The sequence below is a fragment of the Callorhinus ursinus genome, unplaced genomic scaffold (genome assembly GCF_003265705.2).
Source record: "Callorhinus ursinus isolate GAN/ISIS: 27379988/994484 unplaced genomic scaffold, GSC_fseal_2.0 scaffold3, whole genome shotgun sequence".
In the NCBI taxonomy this organism is placed as follows: Eukaryota; Metazoa; Chordata; class Mammalia; order Carnivora; family Otariidae; genus Callorhinus; species Callorhinus ursinus.
Window position 1 is genome coordinate 44349485 of NW_027397065.1, and position 22683 is coordinate 44372167.

Here is a 22683-nt window from a genome sequence, read left to right on the forward strand (position 1 = left end):
AAAAAAAAAACATGCAACAGAAAGCTTTTAAGATTTCTTAGATTACTCCCTGTTCCTTGGGAGCCTGCTTCTCCCTCTGCCTCTCTCTCTCTCTCTCTCAGTCTCTCATGAATAAATAAATAAAATCTTTAAAAAAAAAAAAAAAGGGTGCCTGGGTGGCTCAGATGGTTAAGCGTCTGCCTTTGGCTCAGGTCATGATCCCAGGGTCCTGGGATCGAGACCCGCATCAAGCTCCCTGTTCCTTGGGAGCCTGCTTCTCCCTTTGCCTCTCTCTCTCTCTCTCTCTGTCTCTCATGAATAAATAAATAAAATCTTTAAAAAAAAAAAAAAAGATTTCTTAGATTACGTCCTCCAGAGAAGTCACTGGGAATTCAAAACATCTTATATTTATGTAATAGTTCACTATTCAGTTGGTGTCATACGTATAGCATGACAATAAAGAGACTGGTTTCTGTAAGAATCACATCAGAACTGGCCTCATTCACAGTTACACTGCATAAATCCAGCTTTCCCTAATAAACTTGAGAGAGCAAGTTTTGAGAGATGAGTAAACTGAATCACAAAATTTATGTGTGTTATGAGAGACAAAGGGGGTAAGAGAGGCCTCAAGATAATTCTCTGAAACTAGAAAACAGGTATCTCAAAAACACCAGGGTGAAGTATAGCATGTGCATATCGACTGGACCAAAAGAAGATTCTAGTGGCCCCACTGATCCTTCTAGATAAAAAGTTCCCTGAGGATAGAGGTTTTATCTTACTCACCAATGTATTTCCAGTACCTAGCTTGGGGTTTGGAATATGACAGGTACTCAATAAATAGGTCTAGATTGAATGAACAAACCACAAAACAGGTCTTCAAGGACTGCTGCAAACCACAATCAACCTCCCACCCTCTTGCCCCTCCCCCCTCAGCAATGGAAACTCTGAAATGAAGCAAAGAAAGCCATAGCTAGTAAATTATCTATAGCTCTCATCCTACAATGAATTTGTCATTCTGAAGGAGCTCTGGATAGTAAGTCTCCTCCAAAGCCACATCAAATCCTTGACCTGGAAGACTTACTTGAAGGAGACTGGTAAAAAGTAAATGAAGAAGGATTCTCCCACTGAGTGCTTTATTTTGCCCTTTCTGAAAATTTCCTTCCAACTGCTCTTAGCAAATTCCATTCATCTCACCCACTGTGCCCCTCCTCTGCTTCAACCCATAATATTACCTCACCCTCTGCCTCTTTGTCAGAAATCCGTCTTGTGTACTAATTCATATATACATACACTGTATATGTAAAGGAGCATTAGCAAGTGGGTGGTTCTTGAAAATCAGCCATTCATCATGCATATTGATCACTGGGGTAGTACGGTATGAATCAGAGAGCAGCAATCATTAAATCAAAGATTTATACTAGTAAAAGAGCACCAAAGCAATTCATCAATTCCATATCACCCTCGGTGATTAATTAGGTTCCGATCTGACAGCTTAGAAGCTGGCTCACAATTAAGGCTATTACAGTTAGAGGTAGGTTGCTTTTCTTTTTTTTTTTTTTTTTTTAATTTTCTTCCCTTTAGGAAGAAAAAAAAGGGGGAGGACACTAGTCTATTGGGCTTATGGCATCCTGTACTTTTCCTTCATAGTACTTATCACGGTTTGTAAATATAGTGCTGGGATTATATGTTTAAATTTTCTCTCTCCATTAGACCATAAGGTCTTCAAAGCCTTAGAGCCTCTAGCATAGGGTAAGCCCTATGCTAAGTAGCACCTTACATAGTAGGTGCTCAATAAATATATGTTGAGCAAATGAATTTATTAACCAGATGCTTCTGATGCTTCAGCCCAGATATAGCACCACTTACAATGGGGCTTCCAATGTTTCCCACTAAGTCTTGTCCTCTAAAAAGTTAAATTAAATCTTTCTAGACTGGAAAACCATCCTGGAAAATTGCCCAGCATCAACTAAAGCCAAAAACATGCATTCCCATGACCTAGTAATTCCAATCCCAGGTATATACCCAACGGAAATGGAAACAAATGTTCACCAAAAGACATGTCCAAGAATGTTTATAGAAGCACTGTAATTAATAGACCAAACTGGAAAAAAACTAATCGTTCATCAACAGAAGAATGGATAAATAAATTGTGTATGGTCATACAACAAAAAACTACATAGCAATGAGTAAGAAGAAACCATAGCCTTATGCAACATGGATAACTCTCACAGACGTTATGTTGACACAAGGAGTGTATGCTGTGTGATTCTACTTATACTATGTTCAGAAATGGACAAAACTGATTTGTGGCATCAAAGTCAGAATAACAATTGCCTTTGAAGGGTTAGTAACTGGGAGAGGGCACAAAGAAAGCTTCTGGGGTGCTGGAAAAGCTCTATTCTTCTCTGGATGCTGGTTACACATGTGTGTTTACTTTGTGAAAATTCATTAAGCTATTTTCTGTTGACCTGGTTTGTTTTTCTCTGTGTGATGGAAAAGTGGTAAACATCTCATATATACCCTAGGCACAAATCCAAATTTCAGAAAGTATCCCTTGGTGAGGATTCCAAAGAAGGAGGTTAGACTGCATGTCCTTTCGAATCCCTTTCAATCCTACCATTCTGTGATAACTAACTTTTTTGGGAAAATTGATATAGAACTCAATGTCCAGTCATTCTGGATTTCTTATGCTAACCTTGGCCACTCTCAGAAGAGTGAATTGATGCAATTAGAGATGACTTTCTGACTTACATTCATGAGTCTCCATCACCTTTTCTAATGTCCACCTGCAACACTTGCAAAGCAAGTAGGGACTGTATGTTGAGAGGGTTTAAAAGAAATGGGTGTGGTAAAGAAACACTGTGGGTTTAAGGAATTCAGAGATTCCTGATAATCCCTAGCATTGGACCAAAAAACCAAGATCTAGATTTATAATAATAAAGCTCTCCATTTTTTAAGGCTTCCTCTATACCAAACACTAGGTTTATTTTTACATATTCTTTTTACATATTCTTTCATTTAATACTTAGAACATCCTATGAGATAGGTACAAATTCCCTCAACTGTAAAGAGGGTGAATCATGTCCACTGCCTGAGCCTCAGATTCACATCTATACCACTGGGAATAAAATGCCATGCTCATATAGCAGTGGTTATGAAAATAGGCTCTGGAACAAAAATAGCGGGGTTCAAATCCCAGCTAAGTAACTTACTAGGTGTGTAACCTTAGTAAAATATTAAACCTTTCTCTGCTTCAAGTTTCTCTTCTGCAAAACAGGACTACTAATAGTGTCTGCCTTAGAGGATTATTATTAGAAGTACATGACTATGTATATATGGCATTTAGAACTGTGCATGGCACATAGTAAGTCCTCAATCAATGGTAGGTATCTATTAATGTTGATGATTTTCATAGTATTTTATTTATATATCTACTCTTCATTAGTGCTATGTAATCAGCTAATATTACATATTCAATTAGTATAATTTTTAGTAAAACAAAACTGTTACTAATAGTTCTCTACTGGTTTAGAATCTATTAGAATCTAAAACGTAGAGGAAATAATTGTTATATCAGGCTCCAAACTTCTTGAAAGCCAGGATCATGTCCGTCTTGCATGTTATTATATCCCTGAAGCCAGTCACAATGCCTGACACACACTAACTATTCAGCAAGTATTATTAAATTCTTTCCCAGTATATCTATCTAATCTCCCCACTTTGTATCCATCCAGAAGATACCTGATTTACAGAAATTTTCTTTCAACCATAATAACCACAGATAGTCCCTGTTTTTTTTTAAAAAGAACAATTTTATAAGCTAAAAAATCATCTTGTCAAAGGGATTCACTGTGTTCTCAATATATCAAAATCTGACTTATTCTTGCTTTTTTAAAATTTGCCCATTCTAACGCGAGATACGATAAAGACTTTCATTCTTAGAACATAAACTTCAAATGCATTTATTTGTTCATTCATTCATTTGTTCATTACCAAGTGTGTATTAAGGACCTTGTATCTGTGTTTAGTGATCTCAGTCTTAAATTACAGAAACCTCGAACAGATTTATGGCACATAACAGGAGGTCCACAGGTAGTTGTGCAGGTTTCTTATTTGGTTTGATTCAGCAGCTCATTATGTCATCAAGGACTCAGATTCTTTCTGTCTGCCCACCCTGTCATCCTTGTGTTGGCTTCATTCATACCATTAGCCTGATGACAATTGTAGGCTGCGGCCGACCCTATTGATTATCTATCCAACAGTTACACTCTCCCACTCCTTTCTTTCCAAAGAAACCCAGCTTTGTTCAGGTATCAGACATCAGTGTATTTCATTAACTCCTCCTAAATCTGGTAGTTAATTATCTAAGCCAATTATAGTCATTCCATTTGTCTTCCCACAATTGTTTGAAGAATGCACATGTAACAAATCTTGGCAATGTAAGGGGAAGTCAGCTTTGGCCCTTCTAATATTTTCCAGACTCATATAAAGGGACACAAGTCAGGAACTTGCCCAATTTCCTGCCTCTGAACTGTCTTGCCTCTTCTGTGCGAAATGATTCCTGGAGCCGCTATGACCATCTTGTCACCACAAAGAAAGTTACCAACACACATTACAGAAAGACAGAAGGAAACTTGTGCCCCTATAACCAACACTGGAACTGTCCTACCTCTGAACTCCTTGTTATGTGATAAATTAGAAAATAACTCATATTCTTTAAGCTGATTTTAGTTGGGTCTTCCAGAAAGTTATAAAGCACTATGAGATATATATATAGTTATCACTATACAAACACAGTTATTTCCAGAGTAAAGAAAAAGATAACCTTTCTGAGCATTTCTCTTAAAATAGATGAAAATTTACCCAGACACCTCAACCTCTCTCCCTCCTCTCCCACTTCCTCTCAATTCTGATTCACCAGTATCAGGTCATATGCCCACTGTTGAACCAATCACAGGCTAGAGGAATTGGATTATCCTAAATCCAATCAGATTTACCCCTGGGATCTGAGACTTGGATCAGCTGTGTCTGAGGTAACTGGCTGCATAGGGAAGGGGTGACTGCCTGAATAAAACTGGGTTCTGTTAGCCCGAAGATGTTGTATATTAAGTACTCATTTGCTGTATCCTGCTTATTAACTTATGCATACAGTGTACCGGACTTGGGACTCCTCAATGATAGGGAATGTTTAGCACAGCTCACTTCAGTAATCAAAGTTAAAGTCTGCATCCTTCTTCAGGACCCTATTTTTGGAATCTTAAAATCTCCTAAATCTAAGGCAAGTCAAATTTCTAACAGTGCTGCTTGGGCTGAGTCCAAATGTGAATTTTGTCAACAGAGATTTTATCTAAAGTAAGGTCAAAGTATGTTTCTTCCTACCTCCCACTAATTTTGCAGAGCTGTAGAAACAATTCTTAAGCATATTAACATATTAAAGAAGTACTAACTTGCTTCTAGGCACATTTCTAATACTCTCATTTCCGATCAAACTTTTCTAAACCTAAGTCATCAGACTTCCGGGAGCCTAGAAAACCATTCCCCAAATTGGAAAGAGCTTTTCTCCTTTGGAGGTAATATGGTATAAGGGTTAAGAGGGGTTTCAAATCCCTACTACCAATAACTAGGTGGTCCTTGGGCAGGTTGCTTAACCTCTCCATGCCTTAATTTCCTCAACCATAAAATGTGAATGATAATCATAGTTCTTACCTCAGAGACTTGTAGAAAGTATTAAATTAGTGCATGGAAAGTGCTAAGCACAGTACCTAGAAAATAAAATGTTATCTCAATAAGTATTAACTATTCATCATGCTTCTCTCTTCATTTCCATCTTTCTTCTCACTTTCATTGTATCATCACAGTAAGCAGAGCTAGTTGACTGACCACCTCTGACTTGGTTTTGCCAGTCATTCAAATAGCTCAAATTTCTTTTTCCCATTTGGTTAGACAAGTTCACTATTTGGTGTTATACTTAGCTTGGCCAATTAAATGGGGAAAATATATAACATTTATATGGCAATTATTTCTACCTTGAGTTTTCTGGGAGGGCGTAAGACTGAGCCTTTCTGGACCAGGCCTCTGGAGTCGAGGGGGCTTCCTTCTCTTTGGGCTGCCTTCCTGGCTTTGAGCCAGTTTGTCTCCACAGCCTCAGAAAGCCTGAGCTCCGAGAGTGCCTTGGGGATTCAACTTCATTGACTCGCAAAATCAAAATATACAAATTCCCCTTTTAAACCATGATATATAACTGGGAGAATATTGCCTCTCCACTGCATTAGGGTCCGCCCTATTACCTTATGGAATTACCCACAGTGGCAGAAATCCATTCACCTGATCCACTGACACCCTGGGGGCAGCTCAGATAGCATAAAGCCAATTGATAGATGTATATTTGATATATATTTTATGCCTGGAATTTATGTCTCCTGCATGTTTCATTTGCCATTCTGACTCACTTTATGCCACAGGAGAACCAGGGAAATTTCAAGAGGGACTGAGAAAGAAACAGCATGGAAGAACAGTGTGGAAATCAAAATAACAATTTTTCTTTCTGAGCTAGGACCTTACACCTGAGGATCCTGATCAACTTTGAAGCAAAAAAGATGTACTCACCCCACCTTCCTCTTCCCAGGAAAGGATTATGAGAAGAGCTAAACCTAGAAGCATGGGAAAATCCGTTTCCTCTAAACCAGTAGCTGAACCAGGTCCCCACTACAAGGTATGTGTATTGGGGGCAGGGGAAAAAGATATAAGCAATAATAGAACTAAAGGTATGCATTTTATTCTACATAGTTATCAAGACCCCGCCACATATTTTAGCTCATTTCATTCTCAAGGTAATCAAGATTGGTATTTTCAGACCCATGTTACTGATGTTCCAGGGAGAAGAATGACCTGCTTAAGATCATAGCTTATGGCAAAGCTGGAACTCAAATCCAGCCTTCTACCTCTCTAGTGTGAAGAAAAAAAAAATTTTAGAGGACTTCTTCATAAGCTCCTATATATAGGAAGAGAATTCACCATCATGTGTACTACTCAAAGCCCTACTATGTGTCCTATATTTTCCAACAGCTTAATTTTAAGAAAAGAATTTATACCAATTTATAACAGCTTACACACACACACACACACACACACACACACACAAATTCAATCCTCATAATAACTCTGTGAAAGTAATGCAAAGGAATCTGATTCTGCGAACTGTGTTCTTAACCACTCTGCCAACTCATGAATGGAGTAAGGAAGGCTACACCTAAAAGGTCTCCTATTGGCTCAATACCTGGCACATAAAGGACAGGGTCCAGGGAAAGACAAAAATCAACTGACCCAGTCCCCTTGATTAATTTCCTTTGTTCCACCAGAGCTAAGCTGCTCCAGTAGCCTTGGCTACCTAGGATGGCAACCATTCATTTTACTTCACCAGGTAACTGTTGAAAACAAAGCTCTATGCCAGGCCCTGGTAATTCAGTGTGAACAAAATAGACTTAGCCCTCATCCTCACAGAGTTTAGAGCCTGCAGGGTAAAGTAGATAATAAGCTAGTAACAAGAGTGCAAGCAGTGAGGCAGCTAGCCTTTTTTATAGACTCTCCACTGAAAGAGAATGAAGAAGTCATGTGTCTGGCCCAACCAATGCAGAAATCTCCTCTACAATCTCTCCTACAGATGGTCATGCAGCTTCTACTAGCATCCTCAAATCCAGAAAGCTCCCTCTTCCAACAGCAGTGTAGTCCAGTTTGCTCTACAAAGCTTTTCCATATATTGAGTCTACATCTTCTGCCTTGTAATATCTCCCATCGTTTCAAATATGTCTTCTGCATCTCACAGAACAGTACCTATCCCTCTTCATCATAGCAGTCCTTCAACATGTTTGAGGACAGCCAACAAGTGGCCCTCAAATTTTTTTCTTTTTAAGACTAAACTCCCCTCAAACATTTCTTTAGGCCATGGCTTCCCAAACTTTCCCCTACAAGGTAGCATTCTGGGTTCTATCAAGTCTGCCAAAAACTAAAGTAAAGGCCTAGAAAAAAATACTTTAAATGTAGTCTGACCAATAGACTAAAGTAGAACTATGACCTACCTTGACTAGGATTCTGTGCTCCAATTAATTACTGCATTTATTGGTTTAGTTTTAATACTGAACACACAGAATTGGTTCATGTTGCACTCAGATAATCGTTCATGTTTTCAAAGAGAAAGTTATCAAAAGCAGGTGTTCCTCTAACCTCTATTCGGACAACTGATTTTTTTTTTAATGTATATGAGGGCTTTACATTTCCCTCTGTTAAACTTAATCTTGGTGAAACTCAGATGACAGTGTCATCTTTGTACTTACTTACTGAAGAACCAACTCTGTCTTAGCTTCACAAAAATGATTTTCATAAGAAATCTTCAGGGGGCGCCTGCGTGGCTCAGTTAAGTGGTTGCTTTCAGCTCAGGTCATGATCCTGGGGTCCTGGAATCGAGCCCCGCATCGGGCTCCCTGCTCAATAGGGAATCTGCTTGTCCCTCTCCCTCTGCTGCTCCCCCTGCTTGTGCTCTCTCTCTGTCAAATAAATAAATAAAATCTTTAAAAAAAACAAAAAGATCTATTCAGACTAAGCACTTGATAAGCTGAGTAGTCTTTTCTGAAGACTTCAGAGTCGTAGAGAAAGATCCCATTGTATGGCATTTCATGTGAAAAATCTTTTCTCCAAAACTCTTTACTCTCCTCACCACCAGCTCTAGGGCCTGTGTCTCAGCTACCCGCTCACAGATCATAGCCTTTCTAACTCGTGTCCACCTACCCTTTCTCCACCATCTCAACTCTAATCAAATTCCTCTCTCTTCTATTATGAAAACAATCCAGTTCATCCCCGGCTCCAACCAAAATGTTATCTCAACATACACAGAAAATAAAGTTAAATTTAAAATTTCCCTTTATGTAATAAGCCTACCCTCCCTAGAAGTAAATGCATGTAGATAGATGGTAATCAGTATTCAGAAAATGTTTATTGAGCACATACTATGGGCCAGGCACAGAGCTCCTTGAAAGATGCACTATCAGACACAATCCTGGACTTCATGGCACTTACCACCTAGTAGGAGAAGACAGATGGCAATCAGCTAAATACACAGTCCATGTAAGTTATAGGCATACCAAGCTCTGGTGAAGAAAAGACAACCCTAAATAATTGAAGGATCCGGTGTAATCAGAGTGTCAGGAAGGGATTATTTTAGGAAGTGGTGAATGAGTTGAGACTGAGGAGCAGGGATTAACAAGACTCTTCATTGTCACTTATTTACAATGCTGAAAAACTAGAAGCAAAATAAATGTCTATATAAAGGAACCATTGTGACATTAATTTGTGGCATATCCATGTGATAGACTATTAGAAATCCATCAAGAATTAAATTTTTGACAACCAAAATTATTACAAATAGAAACATGCAAACCAACCTAACTTTAAAAATATTAATGTAAAGTCCTAAATAAAAAGTTAACAATGAGAGTAACAGCAGTACATTATGCATATTGATTCATTCCAGGAATTTAAAAATATTTTTTAATCTTAGAAAATCCATTAATGAAATTCATCATATAAATAAGTCAAAGGAGAAAACTATGATTACCAAGAAAACTGTCTAAAGCATTTGTTAAAATTTAAATCCATCTCCAAGTTAAAAAAAAAAAAACCTTACTTTTTAAAAAAAGACATACATATCCTCCCAAATTAAGAATCATATTAAAATAAAAAAAAGAACCATACTAACTAGTGAAACACTAGAAGCATCCCTATTAAAGCCAGCAATATGACAGGGGGGACATTCTTTTTTTTTTTTTAAGTATAGTTAACATACAATTTTATATTAGTTTCAGGTGTACAACATGGTGATTTGACAAGTCTATATGTTATGCTTATGCTTACCACAGGTTAGCTACCATCTGTCTCCATACAACAGTATTACAATACCATTCATGATACTCCCTACACTGCACCTTTTATCCCAGTGACTTAGTCACCGCATAATGACACCTGTATCTCCAACTCCACTTCACCCATTTTGCCCATCCCCCCACTCACGGGGACATTCTTTTATTTGTTATTTAATATTGTTCTAAAAGTGCCATTCAGTGCATTTAAAATCAACAAAATAAGAGATACAATTATTAGAAGAATGATCGTACAATTTCTCATTATGTGCATATGTGATATCACACTTAGAAAACACAAAAGAATAAACAAAAAAATAGAAACAAGAAAAACATTAATAAAGTGGTCATTTATAAAAGAAATACACAAAAGTCAATACTGTTCTTACAAACTAACTAAAACTGGGGGTGCCTGGGTGGCTCAGTTGGTTAAGCGACTGCCTTCGGCTCAGGTCATGATCCTGGAGTCCTGGGATCGAATCCCACATCGGGCTCCCTGCTCAGCAGGGAGTCTGCTTCTCCCTCTGACCCTCTTCCCTCTCGTACTCTCTGTCTCTCATTCTCTCTCTCTCAAATAAATAAATAAAATCTTTAAAAAAAAAAAAACTAACTAAAACTGTAGTAACTTAAAATTTTTGATCCTAAAAAAATAAAAGATAGACAAATGATACAGACAGGACAGAACAGAAAGAGGCTCAAATATGCATGAAAATTTTATATGTGATAAAGAAAACATTATAGTGATCATTTTAGAAACTATGTCAGAATCTATAAAATACAACTAAAGCATCCATAGTAAAGATGAAAGAATAAAAATACATTAAACAACCAAATCAGAAGTTTGAAAAAGAACAAAATAAACCAAAACAAAGCAGAAGGAAGAAAACAAATAACAAAACACAATGTTTAGAAAAGACAAAAAGGTAAAACTAGTTAACAAATTAAAAAGCTGGTATTTCAAGAAATCAATAAAATAAACAAACCACTAGCTCAGTTAGTCAAGAAAAAGAAATGTGAGAAAACACAAGTATACAAAGTAAGAAACAGTGAAAAGCAAACAAAACTGAAAGCATCATTAGAAAATACTTTGTATAATTCTGTGCAATAAATTTGAAAATCTAAATAGATGTATAATTTTAAGAAAAATACAACTCACCAAAGTGATCCCAGTAGACAAAAATTGGACAATTTCCTAGAAGAAAAAAAAAATTATCAAGATCTACCACAAAGCAAAACAAGAGGACGCCTGGGTGGCTCAGTCAGTTAAGTGGCTGCCTTCGGCTGAGGTCATGATCCCAGGGTCCTGGGATCGAGTCCCGGGTCGGGCTCCCTGCTCAGCATGGAGTCTGCTTCCCCTCTCCCCCTCACCCAGCTCGTGCTCATTCGCTCTCACTTTCTCTCTCTCTCAAATAAATAAATAAAATCTTTAAAAAAAAGAAACAAAAGAAAACAAAGCAGCAAACAAAGCAGCTGGCCTAAATAATTTCATATCGAAACTGGACCTTCAAAGAAAACATAATCCCAATATTATTTAACTTGTTCCAGAGAATAGAAAAAGAAGAAAAACTTCCCAGTTCCCTTTATAAGGCAAGTATCACACTGATACTTGAACTTGTAAAAATTGCACGAAGAAACTACAGACCAATTTCACTTACTAACATGTACATCAAAATAAATTGAATATTAGCAAAGACAACCAAACAGCCAATGAAAGTAATGCTCTGGCCATGCAGAGAGTTCAACATGAGGTGCTTGATTCATATAATCCACCATGCTAATAAATCAAAGGGGGAAATCATATGAAGTATATACACTGAAAAGGCATTTGACAAAATTCAAATTTTTATGAAATTTGCAAAATTATGAATTAAAAAAACTTAATATATAAAAAAAATAAAAATAAAAATAAAAAAACTTAATATATAGGAATCAATGGAAATATTGGCATTCCTGGCCTGCTCCTCCCGAGACAAAGCACACTCCCTCGGGCAAAGAAGACAAAAGTAGCTATGGCAGAATACAGTGTATACAGGTGACGACCCAGGTGGGCCTAGGGGATCTGGACAGGATATGGGCACCTGCTGCATTAGGGAACACATTCTAGTTGCAAAATATCACCCCACAGACTACTTGTACAATGCAAAGGAAAAGGAAAAACATACCTTTACAATGGATAAATCTGGCTAGTTAGTTTCCCATGCAGCATCTAAATTAACCTTCCACACCACCACCCAAGAGATAGGTAGACTCATCTCTATTTCAGAGATAAAAATTTGAAGAGCAGAGATGCTTAGTAGCTTACTCAGAGTAAAGAGGTTGCGTTTATATCCAAACTACTCTAGTTCTAGGTCACTCTCTTCCCTCTATCCTTCTAAGGAAAGCTAAGAAGCTTTCCTTATCAGGGATCTTCACCAGCCAAACCCAAAAGTAAGCCAGAGGGCAGGGGAGTTGGGGGGGGGGGGAGCGATCCTTATCTGTCAGCCTTCCAGGTCCCAAACAGGGTGGAGAAGTATAAGGTACACACCTAAAAGGGCTAATGCAAGATAACAGGCATATCCCACTTCTTAACTATAAGATGAGGATAATGAAGAGCTCCTGACACATGAATTGTTCAAGGATTGAATAAGATATTGCATGTAAACATCTCAGCACCTTCTTGGCACTGATTAAACTCTCAACAAATGTTAGCCATGTGAAAGACTGTCATTAGCTTGCATTGGTTAAATGCCCTGAATCAAATAGACTTCATTTTTTAGTCAAGTTTGGCTTTGATACTTAAACTTTAAGAACAAAAAGCCACAGAAAAATGACATAGCTGACTCCATCCATCAATATCCAATGAAAAAACAGTTAAATATCACAAACAAACTAATATCTGGGCAGAGAAAGATGCCAATAAAATGAGCAACACCGATTTCCCCCTCAAAACAACACTTTAAATCCACTTTTAAAAGTGGTGCCAATGACTAAGGAAATATCTTTTTGAGCTGTGGCTCACTCTAAGAATATTCTCTTTGCCCCATCTTGCAAATGGTAAAGTTCATACTTAATAATTTTGGTCATGAATGACCACCTAAATATGTCAGGAATAATTTCGCATCTGTGACCCTCAGAGCCGAAAATATAGATGAATGTAATTAACCTACTTCCAAAATTATAAAAAAAAAAAATCTGCTCTATTCTCTCCTGACTTGGGAACATATGGTGTCAGATTACATGGTTGGCACCTGGCTGACTGCTGAGTCCATGTGTCGCATTCTAACACAAACAGGCAGAGGCGCAAAGCCTGCCCAAAAGAGTCGTCAGCCAAATCCAAAATGGGCAGCTCAAGCCACAAGCTCAGCCAGAAACTGCTATTAACATCCTGGTGGAGGAAATAGAGCTCTCAGCACCACCCTCTGAGCCCAGTTTCCCCTCTTGCCCCATGACCTCCTTCCATAAACATCTTGAGAAGGATCCATGAGGTTGGTTTCTCCGTTGACGCACATCGTCAACACTCCTGGCTCTATTTATCAGGGAGAAACTGAATTGGCCTCAACTCATTTTGGGGGTTGGCTCTCTTAAGTTAAGGCATTTTGAAGCAAGTAAATCCAACCAAATGCTTTCCCAATTAAAGGTGTGCTTGTCATTCTCCCCACCCAAGCTCCCAACTCCTGGCTTGTTTATACTGAGTGAAGGACATTCACCTCCAGCCTAATGCAAAGAAAGCAAAGGGACTGTCACTGGCTTCCTGGCTTCACTTTCTATTCTCTCCCCATCTTACTGTAGTCCCCATCTCTGTCTCTGTAAATCAGTTCAAACTGCTGATGCACCATGAGACTAAATATGCTCCTTCACACTCCAGTCCCCCAAATTGCCCATTACAATACTGAAATGTCCTTGAATTATATTATTCCTTCCTGAATTGTGATTATTTTATTCCTGTTTTTTGCTTATTTTTTTGAGATGTGCCCACCTGTTTCAGGCTGAACCATGGATAAAGAGGGTGTAGCTCATGTCTGCTGTGGGAATTAAGAAACCCCAAGGAACTGGGTGGAGTTAGTACAATGAGAATGAGAGGCAGCCTAGGGCAAGAGACCAAGGATAGCAGATGTGTGACTTTTTTGACACCCCTGAGGCATTCCCTTAAAACGGACTGGGAGATAGAAGATTTAAGTGACAAGGAGGAAAGGTCACTGACAGGATTAAAAACTGGGTCTTTTCTACCAGCTGGAAGGATCTCTAAGACCAAAAAGAAAGGATAATCCACATGCACTAGCAAGAAATATAACTCTCCTACCCCCTTACCAGTATACATTTTCTGGCCAGAACAAGATAGTGGTATGGAGAACTGTTCTCTTCTCTACATAACCCTATTTGGTGCTTGTGGTAGATATCTGCTGTTCTTGTCTGCCCAGAGTCTGTCTCCTATTTCTTCTGTTAATAACACTTCCATTTCCTCAATAGAAGACCCCTTTCCTACTCTCAGTGATTGTTATGGGGCTGCCCATCCTAACACCTTGCCCCTACCCTCATCACCACTGGCCACAGAGATAGGCATTTGACCTACATGAGGCATCTTCTTATTTTGCTGATGTAAGTGAATTAATTCCAAGAAGTAGGCATGTAACCCAAGCCAAGTTAATTGAAAACTTTTCTGAAATTTACATAAACTGGAGTCTAGGGGAGAAGAATTCTTTTTGCTATGAAGTCATCAAGCTGGGAACATGTGAAACTGGAGCCACATGTGCCATGTCCCCCACTATGTAGAGGAAACAACTACATAGTCTGTATGAAGAGGTTGAGAGATGGGAAAGTTGTGGAGGAGAGAGAATCAGATGGCGTGGAGAGAAAATGAGTGGGAGGAGAGATGAGAGAAAGACAAATGGAAGAGAGGTTGGGGAGAAGAAATGAGGGGAGAGAGATCGAGGAGAGAGAGAGGAAAGACAAAATGGGAGACGGAAAGATGGGGGAGCTGTGGGTAGAAATGGGTGAGAGAAAGATGAAGGGGATCAAATGGAGAGAGTGAGGCAGGGAGAGAGAGAAAGATGGGGAGGGAGGGGTGAAGGGAAAGCGATCAATCAGAGAGAGAGAAAAGTAAAAATGAGCAGTGAGAAAAAAAAAGAAATACAGGGAGAGGAAGATGTGAAAAGAGAGATGGGAAAGGGGGAGGGAGAAAAGACAGAAACCTAATGGCATCTCTTGAGGTCCTCCTTCCAGGCCACCCTTGAGGCCACCTGCAACTTCATGTATTCTAGTTTATAGCCAGGTTTGAGTTAGAGCCTATCTTACTTGCAACCAAGATTGATAACCATTCTCATGCCCTTAATCAAATCCAATCTTGTTTCAAGCTTAGCTCTTAGTGGCTGTGTTCTAGAACCCAAAGATGAAGCAGGGGTTTCACGGATCACCTCAAAACATAATCAGTCTTAGAATCTACCCAGCTGATTTCCATACTTCAAATAAGTGGAGAAAATGTAAGTTGCTTTCCCCTGCCTGCAGAGAGCATGTAAAGATCTTCATTTTTTTCCTTCCTACTTCCCAATTGGGATCTGGCTATCAGAAACCAGTCTTCCACCAAAAATACAAAAGAAACTGCTTGGAGGTTAAAAGCAGCATTTAGGAGAAAATCATGTTGTACATCATACCAAAATTTAATATGACTTTATGCAAAATAGTAATGTGTCTGGTAGTACAAAGATCCTTCTAAAGTAGGTTAATAACAATCCAATATTATTCTCCTTAAAAAAAAAAAGTGAAAATGTATGTCAAAAAAAAAAGGCCTAAAGTAGCTGAATCTTGTACCCATTGATGGAGCTGATTTACATAGATAGCGTTTAACATTCCATCATCATTATCCTATCAGTCTCCTGTCTAACATGCAAGCCTAAAGACATTCAATGTGCTTAGAGGTTAAAAAAAAAAAAACCTATATCCACCAGCCAAAATGGTGGTAAATGACAAAAAAAAAAAAAAAGGAAGAAAAAAAATTTTAGGCAGACAGATGAATATCAACTGGGATGAAAAAAGACTGTCTCCCCGCTCCCTTCTGTTCCAATATAGTAACCTAAAAGATTGAATAAAAGAAAACTAAATATTTAAGAGTAAAATGTGGTTATCAAATGGGGAGAAGGGAAAAAAAGGAAGCATTATGATAATAGTTGAGTCTGCCTCTGCTAGAAGAAGCAGCTTTGAGTATGCGCACTTTGACTTAAATGGAAAGCAAATGTAAATGAAACACAGTTCCTCCTTTAGAGTCTAGTGTGTGAATATTTTCAGATGTTTTTTTCTTTTAAAATGTTAAGTTAATTTAATTCTGATGAGAAGAACCAGAGAGAAGAGAGGCTCTGGGGAGACTTGCTTGTCTATGTATAGTGTGGAGAGGGGAAGCAAAGGGTTACATGTGTGTATGTCTTCCTCATGTTGAGAGCTCCTTCTTGGCCATGTACTTGACCATGGCCTTGCAAATCCAATGACCTGGCCTCTTTAGTACTTCTGCCAGCATATCAAGAAGGCCAGAGGGATTAGAGGCAAAACAGAGCCTAGGGGGTTGTAAAGCTATTGACCTCTGTCACCCTAACCACTACATAGTTCTGAACATATTTAGACTAGCCCAGAAGAGCCATAGTTATGTCAGATGTGTGTAGCTGGGTGGGTGTGGGGAGGTATGCTTTATATCAGCTGAAAGAGAGGTATGTGGAGGCAGAGGGAGAAGAAAAGGAGAAATCATGGAGCATGAGAAGAAACAGCAGGAAAGTAGGAGCAGGGAGAAAAGGCAATAGTGAAAGAGAAGATTATAAAGAGGTGGAGAAAAGATTAGTCAAGGGAAATGAAAATTTTCTTAGCCTCCATTCATCTGGTTCTTACCCGGAACATCTAAAAGAATGCCCAGCCTTTCAATAGTTGCTCCAAAGAGATGCTGCTAGTCCCCATACCCTTGTCCTTGGGCAGCCATCACTAACACTGCTCTTTCCTACCATGCTCAAGTACACATTAGAATCCTTTCTAACACAACATTCCAGCCACTGCTATTAAAGAGGACTACGGGCTTGATATATAAATGCCATCCCTAGAGCTTTTCCTCAGCCTAAATCCAGATTGTGCTCTCTAGCAACTGTCCACTCAACAGCAGGCCACGTCTGGGATTGTCCCTAACAATGTTGAATCTTATTTACAAGAAAAGGGAACAGAAGTCAATTAAATAGAGTGTGATACCAAGAGAAATATGCAGAAACTCCCCCCAAATTTTTAAAACACTAACAACCTTGAGCCATGTCTCTTTTTGTCCTACCCAACAGTGTGACAAGACTAACCCAGACAAACCAGGTTCTCCCAGCCAGCAGTCTAGTCTACTAAAGAACAAAGATAAAATAAAGTGACAGCTTTTGAATATTAATAGGGCATATCAGCAAGGGTGAGCAGCAAACAGTGGAAGTCATCCACAAGTTCTAAAAGCAGTTCCTAAAAGCCCAAATTCATCTCATCGCTCCCCACTTAAGAATTCCACTAAGAAAATGAATCTTTATTTCAAAAATAAACTTCTGAGATGACTAGAGATAAAAGCAGAGAAAGAAATACTGAAGCACCACAGGACCATCCTTCACTCATCTTTTCCCCCTGGGGCCCATCACAATGCCAAGTATATTATAGATGCCCAGTAAATGTTTGTGGCATGAATGATGTGAAAAGAAAAGGAATATTTTAAAATCAACTTCAGAATGGGAATGGGCTTTGAAAACAAGCTGGCCCCAATCAGGATCACAGACACAGAAAATAGAGTTTGGGGTCACTGAGATCTACTTGAGATATTACCTATAGAATCTTTGGAGAGTTTTCATTTCTAAAGAAAAGTAGAAACAAAGTTTTCTGGTTCACCACATTTCTATTTTTTTCATTCACTCACCCAATTCATTCACCCACCTACTCACTCACTCATTCAATCATTCATTCAATAAACGTTATTGAATGCCTGTGATGTGCCAAGTGCTGTGCAAGGCTCTGGGGCTCTAGTGGTAAAGAAAGACAAGCTAAGGCCAGACTCTCATGGAACTTGTATTTGCTTTGTTCCTTCCCCTCACCCTAAACCTAACCCTTACATGCTTAAGTCATTTCAACAGACTGAATTGCCTCCCTACCACAAATGTCCTCCACCCCTAATTCATTGCCTACTCACTCTGCATTAATTTTTCTAAAAGCATACTGTCATCATGTTGTTCACCAGCTCAAAAATGTCCAGTGGCTCCCTATCATCTTTAATTCATTTTAGGACCCATTTATCAACCAGGCACTCGATATGAAGCATGGGGCTAGGATTATAAGATAAAGTCTAAACTCAACATAGCACCAAGGGCTGCACTGGTTATTTATTGCTATATATAGCAAATTATCCCCAAAGTTGGCAGCTTAAAACAATAAACAAGCATTATCTTCCAGTTTCTGTGTTCAGGAATCCAGAAAAAGCTGTCAAAATGAGATTGCATGCAATTTGTTGGCCAGGTCTACAATAATCTGAAGGCCTGACCAATGCTAGAGGAACCCCTTGCGAGAAGGTTTGCTCACACGACTGTTGGCAGGCGCTTCCGTTCCTCAGCAGGTGGGTTTCTCCATAAGGCTTCTTGAGTGTCCTCACAATCTGGCAGCTGGTTTCCCACAAAGTGAGACCCAAGAGACAGAGAGGAGGAAGCTACAATGCCTTTATGACCTAGTCTTGGAAGTCACACACCATCACTTCCACTGTATTCTATTAGAAGGGAGTCACTCTATACTTAAGAGGAGGGCAATCAAGTTCCACCTCTTTAAGGGAGGAATATCAAAGAATCCTTGGATTCTAAAACCTAAAACCACCACAAATCTCTTATCAGATTCTATTCTGTTCTGTTCTATTCTATTCTAATCACCACCAACTATAATCAGACCCAAACCTATTTATCTATTTTCATAATTCTCTGCTGGCATTCCCAGTATTAACCTCTATACTCCAACCCAGCTGGTTCTCCTGAATACACTGTACCCATTGTATATATTCTTTCCTCGGGACGCCTGGGTGGCTCAGTCGGTTAAGTGTCTGCCTTCAGCTCAGGTCATGATCCCAGGGTCCTGGGGTCGAGTCCCACATTGGGCTCCTTGCTCAGCGGGGAGCCTGTTTCTCCCTCTGCCTGCCTCTCTCCCTGCTTGCGCTCTGTCTCTCTCTCTGACAAATAAATAAATAAAATCTTTTTTAAAAATATAAATAAATAAATAAATAAATATTCTTTCCTCGTTTGTTGCCCACACCTTTCCCCTGTCCTCTGCCCTCCAAATTCCTTACTCCAAGAGAGATGCAGCACAGTAGTAACTAAGATGTTGGACATTGGGCTGCCTTAGGTTCAAATCCCAACCCCGCTTTTGGCGAGTTACTTAAGCTCCATCCACTTGAATTTCCTCACCTATAAAACGGTGATAAGAGTATCTATTTGAGGGCACCTGGGTGGCTCAGTTGGTTAAGTGACAGCCTTCAGCTCAGGTCATGATCCTGGAGTCCCAGGATCGAGTCCCACATTGGGCTCCCTGCTCAGCAGGGAGTCTGCTTCTCCCTCTGACCCTCTTCCCTCTCGTGCTCTCTATCTCTCATTCTCTCTCTCTCAAATAAATAAATAAAATCTTTAAAAAAAAAGAGTATCTATTTGATAAGTTTGTTATGAGGATTAAGTGAATCAATATTTATAAATTACTAAGAATAGTGTTTGGCTTGTAATAAGTGCTTTATGAGGTAAATAGTATAGATATTGTTCTTCTACATCCAATTCAAGTTCCAGGCTATAGCCCATAGTGAACTCCTTCAGTGAACTTCTAATGCTATAATTGTGCCCCATCTTAATCCTGGTCACATCTACAACTTATCCCTTAATTACCTCACTTGTAGATGTTTTGCCTCATCTCCCAACTGTTGTTTCCTGATGGTCTTTAAATTCTGTACCTCCTTAGAGTGCTTAGGAAAGTCAGCATTCGATTCAAAAGGAAGAGAGGAGAGAATTAATTCACATTAGTGCCCAGGAAAATATTCATGCTGCTAGTTTAGTCATCCCAAATACCCAGAAACCGCACTGTCGTTATTTCCATGTGACCCCGTGGTATCACAGAGCCAACCCAAATTAGGCTCTCCTATAAGATCAGCCATGTATGGAACCCCTTCCTCACTAAGGGAAACTTGTGAAAATACATAACATGGATGAGGTGGGATCCCCTTAGTCCTAGAAGTAGGGAAGGACAGGTGAGAGCTTCAGAAAAGAGGCCCAGGTACTACCATAACCACAGGTAAAGCAAACTTCAACATTATGAGACTGTTAAATCTTCAAGACCCTAATATTTCAAAATCATCACCAACAAATGCTCCTTCCCCATCCCCAACTCAAACACTATGGAATTTAGACTCCCCACCTACACTTTTTCTCAAAATGATAGTATTTCCTTCCCAAGAGTTTATAGCTTCTGGTAAAGGCCAAAACCCGGGCTGAGCCATTTCTTATATTTGGTACCTGCTGGTACCTCCAGGTGAACATACAAGCAATGGCAATTAATAAGTATAGGGTGTTTGGGGGGAAATGTTCCCTGCCACCCCGATCACAGGAGGTTCTAGGTCCTGATTTAGCCACCAAGAGACTACCTTCATTTATAGAGTCATTCCTTCATTCATTCATTTTCAACTAATCTTTATTAAGCATTTACTAGGAACAGTAAGTGATACCAAGAAGTAGAACACAAGTGTCTGGGCTTCAAGTAACTCATCTGGAATAAGTCACCCTCTCTGGGCATCAATTTCTTTGTCTATAAAATGAGGAGGTTGGACAAAGTCTCTAGGGTTCTTTTCACTTAAAAAAAAAATGCTATTTTTCTGATTCTAATGCCTGTTCTGCTTTGCCAGGCAGGGTTGCTATGAAGATGAAGTTAGAAAATGTGCATGAAAGTGCTTTGAAAACTATAAAGCACTGCTCAAAATGTGAGGCATTATCCTCATTGTTGTTGCCATAGCCCCAAAAATCCCTAGAGGAAAGTTTTCAAAGACCTGCTTGATAACATCCCACTGGGATCCTAAATAGGAAAAGCTCTTCCTCAAGTCTCACTGGGATCTCTCCTGCTGCTAGAAAGTCCACAAGGTTGTTTCTGTACATTAGCAGCTTCTCGTAGCAAATGCTTTTCAGAGATTGCAATTGCCCCCAGGGGAAAAAAATCATTATGTGACCTAATCCTGAGGTCTAGTCTAAGTCTAGAAGGAAAAAGGCTGAGATCAATTAGTGATGTCTGCTACAGGCACGGGAAGAAGTGGTCAGCAGCTGATTGACATTCTTAGACCAGGTCCGTTTGCAGCTACGATGTATGTGCCCTGCATTTTACTAAGTGTTTCACAAGAATTATCTCATTTTTAAAGTAAGTACTAATATTAATCCCATTTTACAAATGAGGAAACTGAGACCCAGAGAGGCTGACTTGTCCAAGTTCACACTGCTAGTATGTGGCAAAGCCAGAATTAGAAACAAAGGCTGAATGCTCCTAAGGCAGTGTACTTATCAAAACACTACACTGAACTTTAGCTGAGATCTTAAAACAGCATACAAACAGGTAAACTAAAGGAACTTCCTTATATATTTTTTTCCTGGACAATAGATGAAATTGTTAATATCAGCTCAAGGTTAGAAGGTTATTGGTAGCCTCTAGCTGAGCACAGAGATTGAATATCTAAAGTAACATTGTGTTAACGTTTTTGTTTTGCTTTGTTTTGTTTTAAGTAGGCTCCAAGCACAGTGTGGAGCCTAATGTGGGGCTTGAACGCACGACCCTGCAATCAAGACCAGAGCTGAGAGCTAGAGTCAGACACTTAACCAACTGAGCCACTCAGGGGCCCCAGCAGTCTGTGAACTTTTTGATTGCCCATATTCCATTAGTTAAAATGAAAAATTGTGTCATCCAATCCAACATATAGATATCTATATATGCACGTATTTATTTTCATATCACATACATATATCACAACACTAAGGTAATAGAGACATATTAAAACATATAAAAATAGGAAATTCTTAAATGATAAATCCATATAAATACAAATTCTAATAATTTCTACCCAGACCTCAAAGGGATTATTGTGTCCAATCCCTTTGGCACACACAGCCACTTCTTACAACACAGAGCAAGAATGATGTGTTTTCCTTATTTTGCCTCTGTTTCCTCTTTGGGCTCAGCTTTAGGGCTTGCCCTAGGCAAAATGCTCGAAAACAGAACTACTCCCTCTCCCCACCCTCCCCTATCTACCTCTTCTCTCCATTCCCCTCCCTACACCTCCATGCTACATGCCCCTTTTTCCCAGGCTCCCAGGCATATAGGCAGCTTCATGTTTTTCATACCTACTGCCCAAAGTTCCCACTTTGAGCTCTTGTCTAGGGCTGGCATCTCCTGCTATGGCCAACAGCCATGCATTTATACATTCATTCATTCTTAGAACCAACAAATACTTACTGAGTCCCTATTATAGGAAGGCACTGTAGGAGCTTGAGAGAATTCAAAGATGAACCAGTCCCAGGCATATCCAGACAAGAAGGGGAATTAATGCACACACACAAATCAATATGATATTAAGTTAAAAGTAATAAGTTCATTATGAGAGACATGGGAGAGATGATTTCCAGGTGGAAGGGTAAGGGAAACGTGCATGAATAAGGAGACTATGAGCACAGGCAGATGGACCTCAGAAATGGTAAGAAGTAACACTTCAGACTCATGGGGTAATGGGGAAGAAAGGCAAAGAAATAGGGGAACTTCCTCAGTGGAACAGAAGATGTGCACA

General features: G+C 39.2%; 1 long non-coding RNA gene across 1 annotated transcript in view; it reads right to left on the minus strand.

Moving 5' to 3' along the window:
• The window catches only part of LOC141371429 (uncharacterized), a 411351-nt gene extending 392834 nt beyond the window's left edge, over positions 1-18517 (minus strand). The window contains exons 1-2 of the long non-coding RNA XR_012376383.1: positions 18426-18517; positions 11044-11079 (exon numbers count right to left, since the gene is read on the minus strand). This is a non-coding gene — a long non-coding RNA (uncharacterized lncRNA). The remainder of the gene's footprint in view (positions 1-11043; positions 11080-18425) is intronic.
• Positions 18518-22683: the final 4166 nt, after the last annotated feature.